Source organism: Caretta caretta, chromosome 9 (assembly GCF_965140235.1).
Source record: "Caretta caretta isolate rCarCar2 chromosome 9, rCarCar1.hap1, whole genome shotgun sequence".
In the NCBI taxonomy this organism is placed as follows: Eukaryota; Metazoa; Chordata; order Testudines; family Cheloniidae; genus Caretta; species Caretta caretta.
Genome location: NC_134214.1, coordinates 1678676 through 1695558, shown reverse-complemented (window position 1 = coordinate 1695558; position 16883 = coordinate 1678676).

Sequence of the window (16883 nt, the reverse complement as noted above, 5' to 3'; positions counted from 1 at the left end):
CCCCCTGCCCCAGGTCAAAACCCCCTCCTGAAGCCCGCCCCCCAAACCCCCTGCCCCAGGTCGGAATCCCCTCCCACACCCTAACTCCCTCCAAGAGCCCGCCCCTCCCCGACCCCAACCACCTGCCCCAGGCCTAAGCTCCCTCCCTCACTCCAAAGCCCTCATCCCCAGCCCCACCCGAGAGCCTGCACCCCCAGCCAGAGCCTTCACCCCCTCTGGCATCCCAACCTGCTGCCTCAGCCCAGTGAAAGTGAGTGAGGGTGGGTGGGGGAAAGCGAGCGATGAAGGGAGGGGGGCTGGTGTGAGTGGGGGCAGAGCCTCAGAGAAGGGGCGGGGCAGGTTTTGTGCAATTAGAAAGTTGGCAACCCTCGGCCATGGCCTGGCAGTCAGGCCAACACCACAAAGCCATGACATCACACTGAGATACAGGAACTCACCACCAAGACGGACCTGAGTTTGCTCTTCAGCAATGATGGCCCCTGCTCAGGCCCGCCTGGCCTCTTCTTCTGGCTGCGTGAGGGGACTCGCTTCTTTTCCTCGACATGGGGTGGCCACAGCTGCTAATCCTGATGCTGCACGTGGACAGCTAGCTGCATTGTCTGCATGTAGCACGTGTGCGCCGCAGATAGAGAAACAAGTAGACACTGCAAGATAAACGGGCAGGAGGGGGAGGAACGGCAGGGGTGCGGGGGGGGAGTCACCTGAAGAGAAATGGGACCAAGGGCAGAAAAACAGAATGAGGGGAAGAACTAGTCAAACTCCGAAGAAACTGAAAAGTACAAGAGAGACCAGAGTGTTTGTAGCAGGGGCTGGAAGATTGAGCGCGGGAGAACAGCAGTGCCAGACTCACGGCAGGAGACGTGGCACACGCAGTCACTGCACAATGTACTGAGCTTTTCATTCACAGGCAACAGCTGGGCTTGGTGCAGAGCAAGACGGCAGGACACAGACATACCCAAGGGCACGGAGCCCCCGGCGCACACACGCGTACTCATGACAGCCATGCAATAAAGGAGTGCGCTTCTGCCATCCTGGGATAAACCGGGCGCCTTCGTCCCTGCCCCCATCCAACGGACAGAATTGCGTGGGCTAGTGTCCTGAGCACAGGCTCCATCTGTGGACGAGGGTGAGTCCCCATCCCTTTCTATGCCTCAAGGGCTGATACAAACACTCAATGTCTGGAGGAGGAGAGGCTCCAACGTGGGTTCTTTGACAAAGGCATTTCCGAGGGTTTTGTTTTTACAGGCTTCTTCCTGTTTTCCTCGGTGGACAAGGTGGACTCTTGCAATTATCTGAGCCTCACACTCCCTCCCTGCTGACACAGGAAACACCTTGGATCAACAAAGAGGCTTCGCTATGCAGGGGTGAGCCATTAGCTTCCCCTCCACACCACGAGAGCTCCCCCATTCAGGTGAAGTGACCGGACTGCTTTTCCTCTCACCCAGGGTTGATGACACGCTGCTAAGGGAATGAGTCAAAGAGCACAAGTACATTGTTTTTAAGCCATATGCTGCAGAGGAAGAGCCACTTCAGAGAGGCAGCTGCTTTCCCAGAGCGCGATTCCTGGAGCTAAACGCAGCGCTTCTGTACAGCCAAGAATTCACCCAGCACCGGTGCCACGGATGTCACTGAGCTAGTACAGGAGGATGGAGGAGAGCTCTCTGCAGCTGGCTTGGCACAGATCTATTGGGGAGCAACATTTCCCCTCAAGGCTGCCTGGAATCTTGGGGTCACTGGTCCCATCACCCCCTGAGGGGGAGCCGCTGAGTCCCTGGCCTTGTCAGACAGGATGCGCCAGGGAATTGCAAACACATGCAGGCTACAGACTGCCATGGCATCTCCTCCAGATGCCACATCTGCACTACGTTGGGGAGAGGACCACTCTGCCTGTCCAGTCTGACCTGGGGGTGCCCCCAACCTCAGTTCAAAGACAACTAAAGCCAGCCCATGACAGCAGGCTCACGGCCAGCGCTCCAGTCTCTGTGCCAGGCCAAACCCCAGTTCAGAGAGCATCAGCCTTTGGAGAGGAGACGACACCCACTTAGGACCCAGCCGTGAAGCTGTGCCATGCAGCACGCCCAGTGATTGCTCACCCTGAGAACCCTGCCATGGGAGCTGGGTGATTCTGGGATGACACCAACTGAAACAAAGACTCTTGTTCAAAGCCTGCGCGCGGGTCCATTCCTGGGGCTTTGCTCAGGCAGAGCTCGCCAGCCGTTTGGATGAGTTATGCTTAATTAACTTTCCAGGCTGAGACTCCCAAACTGTTTACGTGGGGCTGAAACCGAGCAGCCTTTACCTTCTCCACCGGGCGTCTGGCCTGTTCTGCCGACCAATCCCTTAAAAAAATGAGTTTCCTCTTAATTAAGGCCTGGGCTGATTCTGTGCATACCCGGCCCCTGAATGGAATCCAAGACCTTTAGCTCATTGCCACATGAACAAACATGTCTGAGTTTCCAGTGCCATCCCCCAGTGAATGATGTACAGAAAGATGTTTGTATCAGTGCACACATACAAACAAACACACACACACACACACACACCCCAGAGAGGAACATGCTTCCCTTCAGTGGCTATTCCCTTCTCTATTATCCCATGTACATCTAAAGCCCCTTCCCCCGTCCCCTGCCACTGGATTCGGGGCTCTTTACACGCACGAGGGTTTGCTGCAGTAGGAGCTTAGTCACCTCCCTCAGACCCCTTGAACAGAAGGAAGGATCAGACCAACTGATGCAGAGTCACAGGGCTCAGCCACCCACCCGCCCTTCAACACAGTAACACTCATCCTTTGCTGGCCCATGACCTGCTGGGTACTCCCTTGTGACACAGTTTTGGTTCTTGCCCCACCAGCCGAGATCTGCTGCTTTCGACAAGCGCCTGCAGGAGGAGGCGAGTCCTGAAATGCGACACAATTTACCTGGGACCTGGGTTCTTCAGAACTTGAAGCCTTACCTTTAAATCGAGGTTGGATGTCAGTTTCTAAAAGATCTGCTCTGGCTCAACCGGAAGTTATGGGCTGGAGGCAGGAATCCTTGGCTGAGGTTCTCTCATCTGTTGTGTCGCTTTTTACACCACACTGTATTACTGCAGTATCTGGACGCCTTTCAGTCGTGCGTTAATCAATGCAGCTAATCGCTGACACGTTGTTCCCTCGGGCAGAAGTGTGTGCAGCAGAGGAGCCCTTGGAAGGAAGGTGGAGAGCTTGGGGTGGTCTTTGGTTCCTGGGGGTGTTCCTTCCACAGCCTGGGACCAGCCCTGAGGTAGCTCTCTCTCCTGCACACAGACACGTTTTACCCATGCTGTATAAAGCCCCACTGGGCCAGAGGAGCAGAGCTGCTGACCAGTCTCCATCCCAGAGCTTTAGTCGATCTTTTAGTTACCCAGGGGCTAGGACATTGGCCCCTCGAAGATGAGGGCTGAGACCATGAACTTGATTCACTCTTCTGTGTGAAGCTGGAGGAGCGAGCCAAGGACAGGTGTGATGTCAAATTACAAAGGATGAATATACAAAAACAACACAAGTATGTGGGGACAAAATTAGAAAGGCCCAGGCACAAAATGAGATTAAACTAGTTAGGGACATAAAGGGTAAGCGGAAAATATTTTACAAATACATGAGAAGCAAGACGACGACCAAGGACAGGCTACTCAATGAGGCGGGAAAGACAACAACAGAAAACGCAGCAATGTGCAAAGTGTTACATGCCTTTTTTGTTTCAGTTTTCACCAGAAAGGTTAGCAGTGACTGGACGACTAACTAGTGAACATCAATGGAAACGGGGTGGGATCTGAAGCTAAAATAGGGAAAGAACAAGTTAAGAATTACTTAGGTTAGATGTCTTGAAGTTGTCAGGGTCTGACAAAATACATCCTACAATACTTAAGGAACTGGCTAAAGACATCTCGGAGCCATTAGCAATTATCTCTGAGAATTTGTGGAGGACAGGAGAGATCCCAGAGGACTGGAAAAGGGCAAATATAGTATCTATCTATAAAGAGGAAATAAGGACAACCCAGGGAATTATAGACCAGTCAGCTTCACTTTGGTACCTGGAAAGATAATGAGCAAATAATCAATCAATTTGTAAGCACCTAGAAGATAATAAGGTGATAAGTAAGAATGAACATAGATTTTTCCAGAACAAATCATGTCAAATCAACCTAATATCCTTCTTTGACAGGGTAACAAGCCTTGTGGATAGGGAGAAAGCAGAGATGTGGTATATCTTGACTTTAATAAGGCTTTTGGTAGTGTCTCACATGGCCTTCTCATAAACAAACTAGGGAAATGCAGCCTAGATGAACCTCCTAGAAGGTAGATGCACACCTGATGGGAAAACCATAGTCAGAGGGTAGTTATAAGTGGTTCACACTCAAGAAGGAAGGGCATATCAAGTGGGGTCCTGCGAGGAGCTATCCTGGATACAGTTCTATTCAAAATCTTCATCAATGATTTAGATAATGGCATAGAGAGTATGCTTATAAAGTTTGCGGACGATACCAAGGTGGGAGGGGTTGCAAGAGCTTTGGAGGATAGGAATAAAATTCAAACTGATCTGGACAAACTGAAGAAATGGTCTGCAGTAATTAGGATGAAATTCCATAAGGACAAGTGCGAAGTACTCCACTTAGGAAGGAACAATCAGTTGCACACATACAAAATGGGAAATGACTGCCTAGGAAGGAGAACTGTGGAAAGGGATCTGGGGGTTATAGTGGATCACAAACTGAATGAGAGTCAACACTGTAATACAACTGCAAAATAGCGAACATCATTCTGGGATGTATTAGCAGGAGTGTTGTAAGCAAGACACGAGAAGTAATTCTTCCGCTCTAATCACCATTGATAAGGCCTCAATGGAGAAATAGGCACCGCACTTTGGGAAAGATGTGGACAAATAGGAGAAAAGTCAAAAGAGCAACAAAAATGATTAAACGTCTAGAAAACATGACCTAGGAGAGAAGATTGAAAAAATTGGGTTTGTTTAGTCTGGAGAAGAGAAGACCAAGAGGGGACATGATAACAGTCTTTAGATAGGTACAAGTTTGTGATATAAAAGAGGGTGATAATTTTTTCTCCTTAACCTCTGAGGACAGGACAAGAAGCAATGGGCTTAAATTGCAGCAAGTGTGGTTTAGATTGGACATTAGGAAAAACTTCTTAACTGTCAGAGTGGTTAAACAGTGGAATAAATTGCCTAGGGAGGTTGTGGAATCTCCATCATTGGGGATTTTTAAGAGCAGGCTGGACAAACACTTGTCAGGGATGGTCTAGATAATACTTAGTTCTGCCTCAGTGCAGGGGACTGGACGAGAGACCTCTTGAGGTCCCTTCTAGTCCTATGATTCGATGTGCTGGCAGTAGCCAGCATTGCTGAGGAGCCGAACGACAGCATTCGGTACCAGCTGGAGTTTCCTAAGCACAGAAGGTGCACTTGGTCTTTTACGCAGGACTTCAGACTAGATGATCCAATGGTCTCTTCTGGTCGCAGAACGTATGACTCTCTGAAGGCAGTACGGCTCTGGCTCTGACGGCAAGCCTGACAGCGGATGGGGTCGTGGAGAAGGGAAGGTCTCCAGACCTCCCACCTGAACTGCTCCTCACGGAATGGATCTCAAAGAAGAGGTCACCCCTTGTTTTGTTTTGAACGTTTGCAGCACAGCAAGCAGGTACAGATGCACGTCAGCGGCTGAAGCTGTGTCTACCCGAAGCTGTTCCCCACCGTCACGAGAGCTGACGAGTAACGGCCAGAGCACTGTGTACGCAGGACTCCTGCAGCCACTGGCAGTTTGATCACCAGGCTGCCTGCCCCTGTTCACTGGCAGCCTAGAGAACAGTGGATAAAACCCCAGCGGCCACGAGCACTTCGGCTGCATTAGTGCTCGCCCTGCGGCTCCCGCCAGTGAATCCATGGCCACCGTGGTGGGGATTTTAGGGTTATACAAAACCAGCACAGACAAGGCTGATGTCACGGGGACTCTTCTGCAGCAGGGAGACCTTTCCACTTCCATAGTCAGGTCCGTTCCCATTCGGGATCATAGAATCATAGAATCATAGAATATCAGGGTTGGAAGGGACCCCAGAAGGTCATCCAGTCCAACCCCCCGCTCGAAGCAGGACCAATTCCCAGTTAAATCATCCCAGCCAGGGCTTTGTCAAGCCTGACCTTAAAAACCTCTAAGGAAGGAGATTCTACCACCTCCCTAGGTAACGCATTCCAGTGTTTCACCACCCTCTTAGTGAAAAAGTTTTTCCTAATATCCAATCTAAACCTCCCCCACTGCAGCTTGAGACCATTACTTCTTGTTCTGTCATCTGATACCATTGAGAACAGTCTAGAGCCATCCTCTTTGGAACCCCCTTTCAGGTAGTTGAAAGCAGCTATCAAATCCCCCCTCATTCTTCTTCTTCTGGGATCTGTGCACCAGGCCCAGTGCCGGGTTTACAATGGTGCCAGTGGCTCCAGGGAGCAGGGCCCATGCTCAGAAGGGGCCCTGGCCTGCTCCGCTTGCCCTGCGCCCCGAGGCCCTGCCAGCCCGCTGGCTCCCACCCCCGCCCATCACTTGCTCCTCTTGGCCTGCCGGCCAAGGGCTCCTCTCTACCCCGTGGCCCCACCTGCCAGCTTCTCCCTGCCCCCTGGCCGGACCCCAGTGCACCTCCGGCCCCAGGCACCCACTTAGGACCCAGCCCTGAAGCTGTGCCATGCAGCACGCCCAGTGATTGCTCACCCTGAGAACCCTGCCATGGGAGCTGGGCGATTCTGGGATGACACCAACTGAAACAAAGACTCTTGTTCAAAGCCTGCGCGCGGGTCCATTCCTGGGGCTTTGCTCAGGCAGAGCTCGCCAGCCGTTTGATGAGTTATGCTTAGTTACGCTTTCCAGGCTGAGACGCCCAAACGGCTTACGTGAGGCTGAAACCGAGCAGCCTCTTTACCTTCTCCACCGGGCGTCTGGCCTGTTCTGCCGCCCAACCCTTAAAAAAATGGGGCCCCCGCCTGTCTCCCCGGAGCCGAGCCACCTGGGACTGATGCAGAAGCCTGGCCAGTCGGGGGGTGGGGTGGGGGCTTGTCTGGGTTCCTCCAGGTAAGTGGGTCCTGTCGGAGCCGGGCAGGGTCAAGCCCTGACCGGGCTGATCACGCCGCTTCCGAGGGGCCGGAGCGATTCCCCGCCCCGGGACCAGCTCTGGCTGCACTGGCGGTTCAGCCCGGCAGACACAGTCGCCTCCCAGCAGGCCGGTGAGTGGGGCTGGGAGCCAGGGCGTGGGGGAGTGGGTCTCTAGAGGGCTGGGGGGGGAGGGGTGATGGGTTGTGAGGGGGTGAGGAAGATGTGTGTGTGGTGGGGCACTAGGGAGTGGGGGTTCTGTGTGGGGTGCTGGGCCCTGTACATTTGTGGCCGGGTCTGGGGGGACGCTGGGCATAGCAGGTCCGGGGGGGCTTTGGCCATAGGGAATCGGGGGGGGGGGGGTTGTTCTGGTGTTGGGCAGGGGCGCTGAGTGGCATGGCATGGGCCCACCCCTGAGGGGAAGGGGCACGCTGGCAGCACAGGGCTGGGCGGGCCATCGTGCATCTGGCAACTGCTGGTTTGTAAATAGTGCCCTCATGCTGGGCGGAGCAGGGCTGCCCCTGCCGTGCCATATTGCCGCTGACTGGCCCCTTGCTCTGGGGACTGACCCTCCTGCGCCAGGCTCCATTGCCCCTGTGGGGGGCCCACAAATATGTTTGGCACCAGGCCCACCAAAGGTTAATTCGGCCCTGACCAGGCACCATCTTTAATCAGGGGTTGACGGAGGAGCCACAATGAACACCCTAAGACACCGCGCCCGAGCCCGGAGCTCTCCGTCTGGGGCGCTGTAGCATGAGCGCCGTGGTTGCAAAGAGTGATCACTCAGCCAAAACAATAACCTGTCCTTCACCCTCTGCGCAGATCCCACAGCACTGCCCTTGTGCATGGGCTGGCATCGCTTTGTGTCAGTAATAAGCATCTTGTACCTTCAACTTTGCAAACTGCAGCTGATTTCATTTCACCGCAGCAGCCCTTGAGGCAGGTACATAAATACTGGTAAACCCATTTTCCAGGTGGGGAAATGCAGCGCGAAGGGAAGTGATTTGCCCTCGGCCACACACCCCAAAGGCGAAGCAGAGTCAGTAATAGAATTCGGGGGACCCCAGCCCCCAGGCCTGAGCTCACTGCACAGCCCTCTGGGATGTTAAGAGGGACTGATGTGGGATGTGCTCCGCATAGCTAGAATACAAAGGCAGTGCCAAGGATGAGCATACACACATAGTTTAGGATGAGATAAACATTTTTCAAAGCAAATCTGTTTTGTGTAATGCTCTGAGCCTGTTGTTTGACCTAGGACAAGACTAAGACTGCCTAAAACAACTCGCTAGCCTTTAAAAATAACCAATGACTACGGATTTTTCCCTCATCCAGTTGAAATTATTGAAATAGGGTCAAATCCTGAGGCCCTTACTCAGTTTTTCTTAGTCTTCCACTCACGCAGAATTCGCACTGCGGTCACTGGGATCTGGTCTGAGATCTGGCCAACACGGTGTAGACCTATCGTCTGCACGCCCTAGGTGCGGCTCAGTTAACACAGCGCAGAACGAGTTTGTGTTCTTGCTGAAAAACAGGCTGAGCGCTGAAAAGGGAATGCAGCGTGTAGGGAACAATCTCCTCTCCGGACAAGCCAGGACACTGATGAACAACTAAGCCAGGAAACGGCAGTGCATTAAGAGCTGGAGGCTGCCCCAGGAGATTCGCCAGGCTACAAAGGGCAGTCAGCTCTCTGCTGTCTGGCTCAGGGGGGTTCCTCTCACAAGGAAACCAACGCCGCCCTTCCAGAAAAGACGTGGCAGCCAGGCAGAACCCAGCCCCGAGTGTCCCCGTGAGGGCTCGAGCAGGTTCTCCTCACTGCCGCTTTCACTCTTCAGATGTGGCGAGTGCCAGGGACCACCAGATGCTGCTCCTCAAAATCAGGGGCCAGCCCCAGACTCCGAGCATCCCTCGCTGAGAATGGATTCACTGCGTGTTTGCGATGGCTTTCTGCTCTAGGCCTGAGATAGCGTGAGCAGATCACAGGCATGTTGCTAACCTTCGGCACCCACCGGTACTGGGGCTCAGACAGGCAGCACCTTCTCAGCAGCCCCCAACACGCCTCTGCCATTCCCCGGAGCAGCGTCTTTACACAATGTGAGCGTAAGAACAGAACGGCCAGGCTGGGTCAGACCAAAGGTCCATCCAGCCCAGTGTCCTGTCTGCCGACAGAGGCCAATGCCAGGTGCGTCAGGGGGAATGAACAGAGCAGGGAATCATCAAGTCAGCCATCCTGTCGCCCAGTCCCAGTGAGAGGCTGGGGACACCCAGAGTATGGGGTTGTGTCCCTGACCATCCTGGCTAATAGCCTTTGACAGGCCTGTGTGGGGCTGGCTGCTGCCCGAGCCCGCAAGAGGGGTGCGGTGCTCTGCCTGTCTCGTACATGCTGCAGAGAGGATGTGCTCTCTGCCCCGAATCCGAACGAGACACGCCACGGCAGAGGAAGGGGTGGGATTGCTGTGGGAAAGGGGACGTGGCGGGGCTTGGGGTGGGGGTTCAGGGGCTGCTCAGCGTGGGAAGACAGCAGGCCTTGCCGCAGTATTTCACTGGTCCTGCATCTCCAGCACCCCTGGAAGCTAAGCAGGAGATTGGCTCCACGCCACGGTCACGGGGCGGAGGCGGCTGAGGGAACAGGAAGTGGGGCAAGGTGCCTGGGGAGCGTTGCAGCAGGCACGTCCACCCCGGCTCCCCGGGAGGGAGCCAGCTGCTCTGGGGAGGGAAATAACCGTGCCCAGACTGCAGCTGTTCCACAACCGTCGCCGGGGTGCGGCTGCCCTGCGCCCCGTGCCCCCGATGTCCTGCCACCTCCTCGCACCCAGTGCCTGTGCCTAGAGTGGCCTCAAACCTGCCCCCACGCCCCAGGCACACGTCCCTCCCTCCCCATCACAAGACTCTTCTTTAGCAGAGCAGCCCCTCCCCACTGGCACCCTCCAATCCCCCTCCCCCCCCGGAAATGCTCACCTCTCCCAGCAGCCTCACCCCTGTGTCCATGGCCCCACAGGCCCTCCCCATCCCCACTCCCCCTCCCCACCACCCCAGGACACGCCTCGAGGCATTAACAAGGAATAAAGGTAATGCCCCATGACAGCGCCCGTAGCCTGGGTGTTCCCGTGTGCCAGTCACAGGGGACGCTCCCCCAGCCCCTATCCCGCTTGCCACCCCCACACACTCAGGATCACCACCTCATGCCAATGCGCTTGGGACCTGCTGGTTGCGTGTGTCATCGGGGCAGGGACGGTCTCGGATTTCCTATCTAAACAGCTCCCGGCCCCCGATGGCGCCATTAGCCCTGGGGCCAGCCCAGCCATTGCCTAGGGAACCCTGTGCAGGCCCAGCACTCAAGAGACTTGTCCATGGCCGGGGGCAGGGGGAAGCGCGGGGCAAGTCCCAGCTCCCCCTCGGACAGGCCCGTTCTCGTTCTGCCCTCGGGTAGCAGAGCTGCCCCCAGAGCTGCACGCCCAGCTCCCTTGGTCAGTGCGGGGCTGGGGGGCGGCAGGGCTCCGGGGCACTGTTCAGAGATTGTCTGGTTGGAAAATCAGAGTCACAGCTAAAATTAGCAGCTCCGTGGGCTTGGCCTTGGCCCCGGCCCCAGTTTCTCACACAGCTGCCAAGCAGCCGGCCGTGCTCACCCGCAGCCAGGCAGTGAGACAGCAGCGTCTGCTGGGAACCCAGCCAGCCTGGGAGCCAGCTCCCCTCCCCGTCCAGGGCGAGAGACGACATCAGCCTCTGAGGCCAGATTACTCAGCCCGGACCTCGCTGGTCCTTCGCGTGTCGAGGAAACGGCACCGTGTCCTGTGCCACGGGAGGGGCTGGCCCAGGTCTGAGGAAACTCCCAGCCAGCATGGGGCCCGGCAGTGCGTCCGCTCCCTCTTCCGGCTCCCCCCCGGGGTGTCAGACCCATCCGCTCCGCTCCCCCCCCAAGGCATCAGACCCGGTCGCTCCCCCCGCCGGCTCCCCCCAGAGCAGTGACTCCAGCTCAGGGGCTCGGTGCTGATCTCCAAGGCGCCCCCCTTCCGCACACCCCCTTGCCCCCGGCACAGGACGGGCGGCTGACCCCTATGGGACAGACGTCAGCCGGGGCGCGTAAGGCTCGCCTGAGCGGCGACTCGGATCCCAGGGATGAGGTGGGATGGGAACCTGTCGAGAGCAGAACAAACCTCGTTAGCACAGGCCACTGCTCCCCATGGGATTGAAGCACGACACACGCGAGCTGGGGAGAGCACCGAGCGCGCCCCAAGTGCCACCCCGCTCCAGTCTCGCCTCACCGCCCTCTGCTCCCAGCCCGGCTCCTCCGGGCACCCCAGCTGCTGGGCAAGGCCTGTCTCCAAGCAGCGGGTCTTGTCATCAGACCTGACCTGGAATCGCTTTCCAGGAGCGCACGAGGGAAACACAAGTACACAGAGGAAACCGTCTGCCCCCCGCAAGCACCACAGGGCCTCCAGCGAGCTGACCTCACTCTCACCAGCCATCTCAGGGGGTCTCTCTCCAGGTACCAACACCCCATGGCTTCCCCAATATTGCACATGCCGAGATGACAGCCCTGCCCTGCCTCCCAGGGAGTTGCAGTAAAGAGGGAGAGGTGCCCAGACTCTGCAGAAAAGGGGCCATTTATACCTCTGATAAATGGAAAACTCCCCCTCCACCCAGGCACTGTCCCCCTTACCTAGACCAGGCACTCTGGGTCCCTGGTCCCCAGACACCAGCCTCCTGCTCCCCCCATGCCAGGCCTTCTTGATGTCTGTTCAGGCCTAGACTGTGGCTGGCTCCTGCGTGATTGCGAGAGTGCAAAGATCCAGCCCCAGCCGTGGTCTCTGCACCCTCGAGCACACGCCACACGAAGTCACAGCACCACATGAGGGAAACCTAGCTGCTCTGCCCCCATGTCACCCTGGGTCTCTCCTACAGCACCCAGGACGCTACAGCTGCTGCTTGAAGACTAGAGACCCCCCTCTGAAGGGGTCAGGGCCTCTGTCCTAGGGAGAGCTTGCCACGGTTACGCGGGGGCCATACAGCCATGACTGAGCTGAACAGCGCTTAGCAACAGCCCCGGGGAAAAGGGAGCATCGCTGTTTCTTTCACCCGGAGATGACGATGGAAGTACAGCCCAGCTGTGAACCATGTTCGGATTAGGAAGACATCTGCAGCCTGTTCTCTGTCAGCGAGCGATCAGCTGCCCAGATGAGTGAGATAAAGTTCAGACCTCCACTGAGTTAACAGAAGGAAAGTGACGGTTTATAAAAAGTCCAAACCTTTGTTTCCACCCCCACCCCCTTTCTGGAAAAGCCCCGACTGAGCCCAGGTAACGGGAACCAACGGGACCTAGCAGCGTCAGCAACATGGGGCTTTGGCCAGGGCCCCAGGGCCGTGTTCACCGAGGAAGGAATGCGGGAATCCCAGCCAAGTCATGCTGCAGAGATAATCCCAAGCGGAAGAGATGTGTCCAAGGGCTGGAGATGAATGGAAAACTAGATTGCAGGGGAGGTGGAGGTGGACCTTGGGCCTCCCCGTGCTCATGGGTTGGAGTAGCGGAAGCAGCTCACTGGAGTTTTGCCAGCCTGGGATTTGTTCCAGATCAGCCTTTCCCTGCTCCACCAAAGTGGGGGTGGGCGTTTAAAACGCAGCCGTCCCCATCCACCCTGTAACCACCAAGCCCTCAGACCAGGCAGCACATCAGACACAATGGGCTCCCACCCCCGCCTCCAGCTCCCACAGGTAGGAAGGTGAGGTGTTATTTTCCCTTTTCCAAATGGGAAGCACCCAGGAGGGGAGCCCCGAGCCCAGGGTCACAGAGCAAACCAGTGTCCGAGCACAGATCAGGCGCCAGGAGGTGCCGGCTCCCAGCTCTGGCCATTCTCCTGTAAACAGAGCAGACAGCAAGTGGAGATCAGCCCCATCCCAGAGGGACATGGCAAGGCGCGGTGGCAGGCTAGCTGAGGAGTGGGATTGTGGCCACGAGGCGATTCAGGTGATGTGGCTGGCTGGCACACGCTCGAAATACGAGTGCCCTTCCCACAACAAATGAAACTGCATCACCCTCATGAAAAGCCCACCCGCCAGTACCAGCCTGTCATGGGATCCCTGGGCGATGCTCTGGAACCACTCCCCATGAAGCCAGTCAGGACTCTGGGGAAGTCTCCTTTCTGGGAGCAGCCTGTCTGCAGGACACAGCTCACACAGCTTCCACCTTCCTGGGTCTGACCTCGGAGCATTCAGCATCCTCTGCCCCTCCGTGCGCTTCCCACAGCAAGTCCGCCCAGGCGGGGTCCTGGGGAAGCCAGAGGGTCCTGCCCCCCAACTCCGCAGTCAGACGTGACTCTCAGCCAGCCAGTAAAACAGAAGGTTTATTAGACGACAGGAACATGGTCTAACACAGAGCTTGTAGGTGCAGAGAACGGGACCCCTCAGCTGGGTCCATTTTGGGGGGCAATGAGCCAGACAACCACGTCTGCCCTTCACTCCTCGTCCCCAGCCAGCCCCAAACTGAAACTCTCTCCAGCCCCTCCTCCTCTGGGCTTTGTCCCTTTCCCAGGCCAGGAGGTCACCAGATTCCTTTGTTCTCCAGACCTTTAGCTCTCACCTTGCAGGGGGGAAGGGCCCAGGCCATCAGTTGCCAGGAAACAGGGTGTCGACCATTCTCTGTGTCCAGACCCCTGCCCTCTAGGGCTCTGCAAGGATCATACACCCTTACCCCACCACCTAGAGACTTAAGAACTGCCTAGGGGAAACTGAGGCACCCCCACACTATTCAGAGGAAACATTAAGAACAGTCCCACTTCGTCACACAGCCCTTAGCACTCACACAGCACTTCCCAGCTTCAGAGTGTTGCCCCCGTATGGCAGGGGAGGAGGAACCCGAGTTTGAGAGGTTAAAATTGAAAGCCACTTTCTCCAGGCCTGAGAAGGCAGCTGTGAGCACTGGGATTGGAACGCAGCAGTCCCAGGGCCAGGCTCCCTCTCACTTCATTTCCTTGATCATTTTCAGTTTTTAAACAATGAGAATAATGACCCTTGGCTGCACCTCCTCCATCAGCTCCTCCCAATCTGTTACCACCAGGAAGTGCCTTGGCTCCTGCATTGCTATTGAAGTAACTTCACCAGGAGAGATGCACTGGCCCAGAGTCATCACACATCTAATCCTTCAAGACCTCAGCCGGTGAATTCTGCAGCTCTTTACATATCCCTTGTCGTTCACATTAGCCAACACATGCATCTTCTCCTGTTGCTGGGCCGGCTCCTTGCTGATGGCCTCCTAAGCACAGTGATTTTCAAGCTTCATCTGTTGTAGCGGGAAATATTTTAGACTTTCAACTTTGCAAACCTGCAGTGCGGTGGCAACACAAGACCAAGGATGGGCCGCAGAGATGCAGCCAACGGAAAAGGCCACTGCGGCCAGGGAACTGCATGGCGCGAATTGTGTCATGTCATTTAACCCAAAACCACAGCACTGAATGCTTCAGAGGTGGGTGGGAGGAAAGGGAGAGCACCATGAACAGAGCCCCGCAAATTTGGGGGTAGCCCGAGAGAGCTCTGCCAGAGAAGATCTACCAGGTAGGCATGGGAGGGACCGTGGGGAGAATCTGGAGCTGAGGAAGGATTAGGAGGGAAAGCAGCTGGCAGGGCTGACGGAAACACAGGGTGCCTTAGTCCCAGGGCAGCCTGGCAGACGGCAGGGATGTGCTTGAAGCAAGGGGCGTGGGAGGAGAGTTAGAGTTAATACCTTCTCTCTGGGTAAATTCGTGGAGAGCTGGAAAGCGTTTCAGCGCCTGGGAGCAGACGGGGGAAACAGAGCAGCAGCTGTGATTACTCTGTGCTGCAAGCATGCTGCCTAACCCTGCGTGCCAATGCAACATTTCAGAGCTGCTCCTCCCACTGGGCCAGCTGTGTGCCAACCAGAGCACGCGAGGGTCCAGCCCAGGGCTGTCGCAGAGGGAGCAGGGGTGGCGAGCGGGCACCACAGGGCGCAGAGCAGCTTGCAGGGATCCCAGGTGCAGCAGGAGTTGGCTGGGGCGTGAAGTTCACACTGCACACCAGGTCCTATGCATCATGTGCGCCCCCCTGAGGGGTGAATCCAGCCCCCGGGGGGGCAGAGGCCGCCTGGGCATGCAGGCGATGGGGCTTTGCTGCACAGCAGCCTGCGGAGAGGGTGGGGCCAGGAACCCCCCTGTGAAGTTTCTCTGCCGCCCCCTCGCCCCATCCCCAGGCAGGGCTCTATTGGTAGCAGTGTGCAGCCACGAGGCTGAAATGGCTCCAGTCAGCCGTGGGGAGCAGATGCCCCAGCACCAGGCTCAGCGACCCTGGCTAAGCACCGGCCACAAGGGCACCCGTGGAGCGTGAGTGGGTCCCCGGTCACCCTTGGAGCTGCGGGGGCTCAGCACCATGCCGGATCAGGCCTGAGAAAGAAGCTGACCCCTTGACACAGGCGCCAGGGCACAGAATTAAAGCCTTTACCCTGCACGTGGCTATGTCTGGGGTGAACACCACCAGGGGGCCAGGCAGTGCCCCCCCAGAGCAGCACCACGGGTTTAAAGCGGTGGCACCTTCCCCGAGGAGCTCCCTGTGCGGGAGCAGCTTGACACACAACTGACTTTAGGTTCCCCTCCTGCCCGGAGCCCCGAAGTCCAGCCTTCACTTTGCCCAGGAACCAGGCTGGCTTGTCTGGGCCCTAGGCAAGTCCCCACATCTCCACACTCTAGGAGGTCTGGACTAGGAGCTGTACCGTGCAGCTCAGCCCTTCTCTGGCACTGGGTCGTAACTGTCAGAGCCAGAACGAAGCACGGCAATCAGCATGGGAGAGGAATGGGTCGTTCGTCCCCCCCCCCCCCCGCCTTCTATTCTTATCTCTTGACTGACCGCAGTGCCTTGTACCAGGGTTCCTGTTGTGAAATCCAGGGTGCCAGCTGATGAAAGGAGATCACGCCGTTCTTTGTTAATGTCTGACTGTGCAGCAGTGAGCTGAAGCCTCCGGTGGGCTGAATTTTGGAACTTGGTCATTATGCATGAACTTGGATTCAGGTCTGGATTAGGGTTAGGTTAGTCTTAGGGCTTGAGGCCAAACTAGGACCAAAGTATGGAAATCTCTCCACATGTTGTTCCCATGAGACTTCTGCCTTTTTGGGCCAAAATCTTGCACAAATAGTTTTTGCAAGATTTCCGATGCATCCACTTCTGGAGGAGACAGCTCCTGCCAGTTTTGGATCCAACTCCTTTCATCAAACCCCACTGCCCTGAAATTTGGGGCCCCTCTCTAATATATATGGCAGGAAGGAACAGTAGCCCCTGCTTGTCTGCAGGACAATTGCCTCTCACATACATGCAGCCTCCCTTCATTTCTCTCCTGATTAGAAGTAGATTTGCAGTATAATATTGATATGACAGGTAGCAGAATTGATCTGACACCAAGTGCTCATAAAAACGTGCATAAGCAGGAATCCACATGTATGGTAGCAGCCTGTGAAGTCTCAGTGTGCGTTAGCTTGGAAACAACTGAGACATAGTTTCACATGGTCTTCCCTCTTCTCTTTGAACGCACCGCAATAAACCACTCTGCTGCTTCTGTTCATGGTTCTTCCAGGCAGATCCACACTTGCTGTAACAAAACAGACCCAACCCTCCCACTCTGACGGGGTTTATCACATTGTACTACAAGGCATATTAAACACAGATGAGCCTGTTTTCATCAGCAAGACCACTGCTATTACGCACAAGTTGAGGAAAGGGCAGGGAAGGCTATGTTGCCTCACTGTGGTACCTATTCCAGGTTGAGGTGTCATTAGAGGAGGTTTTGG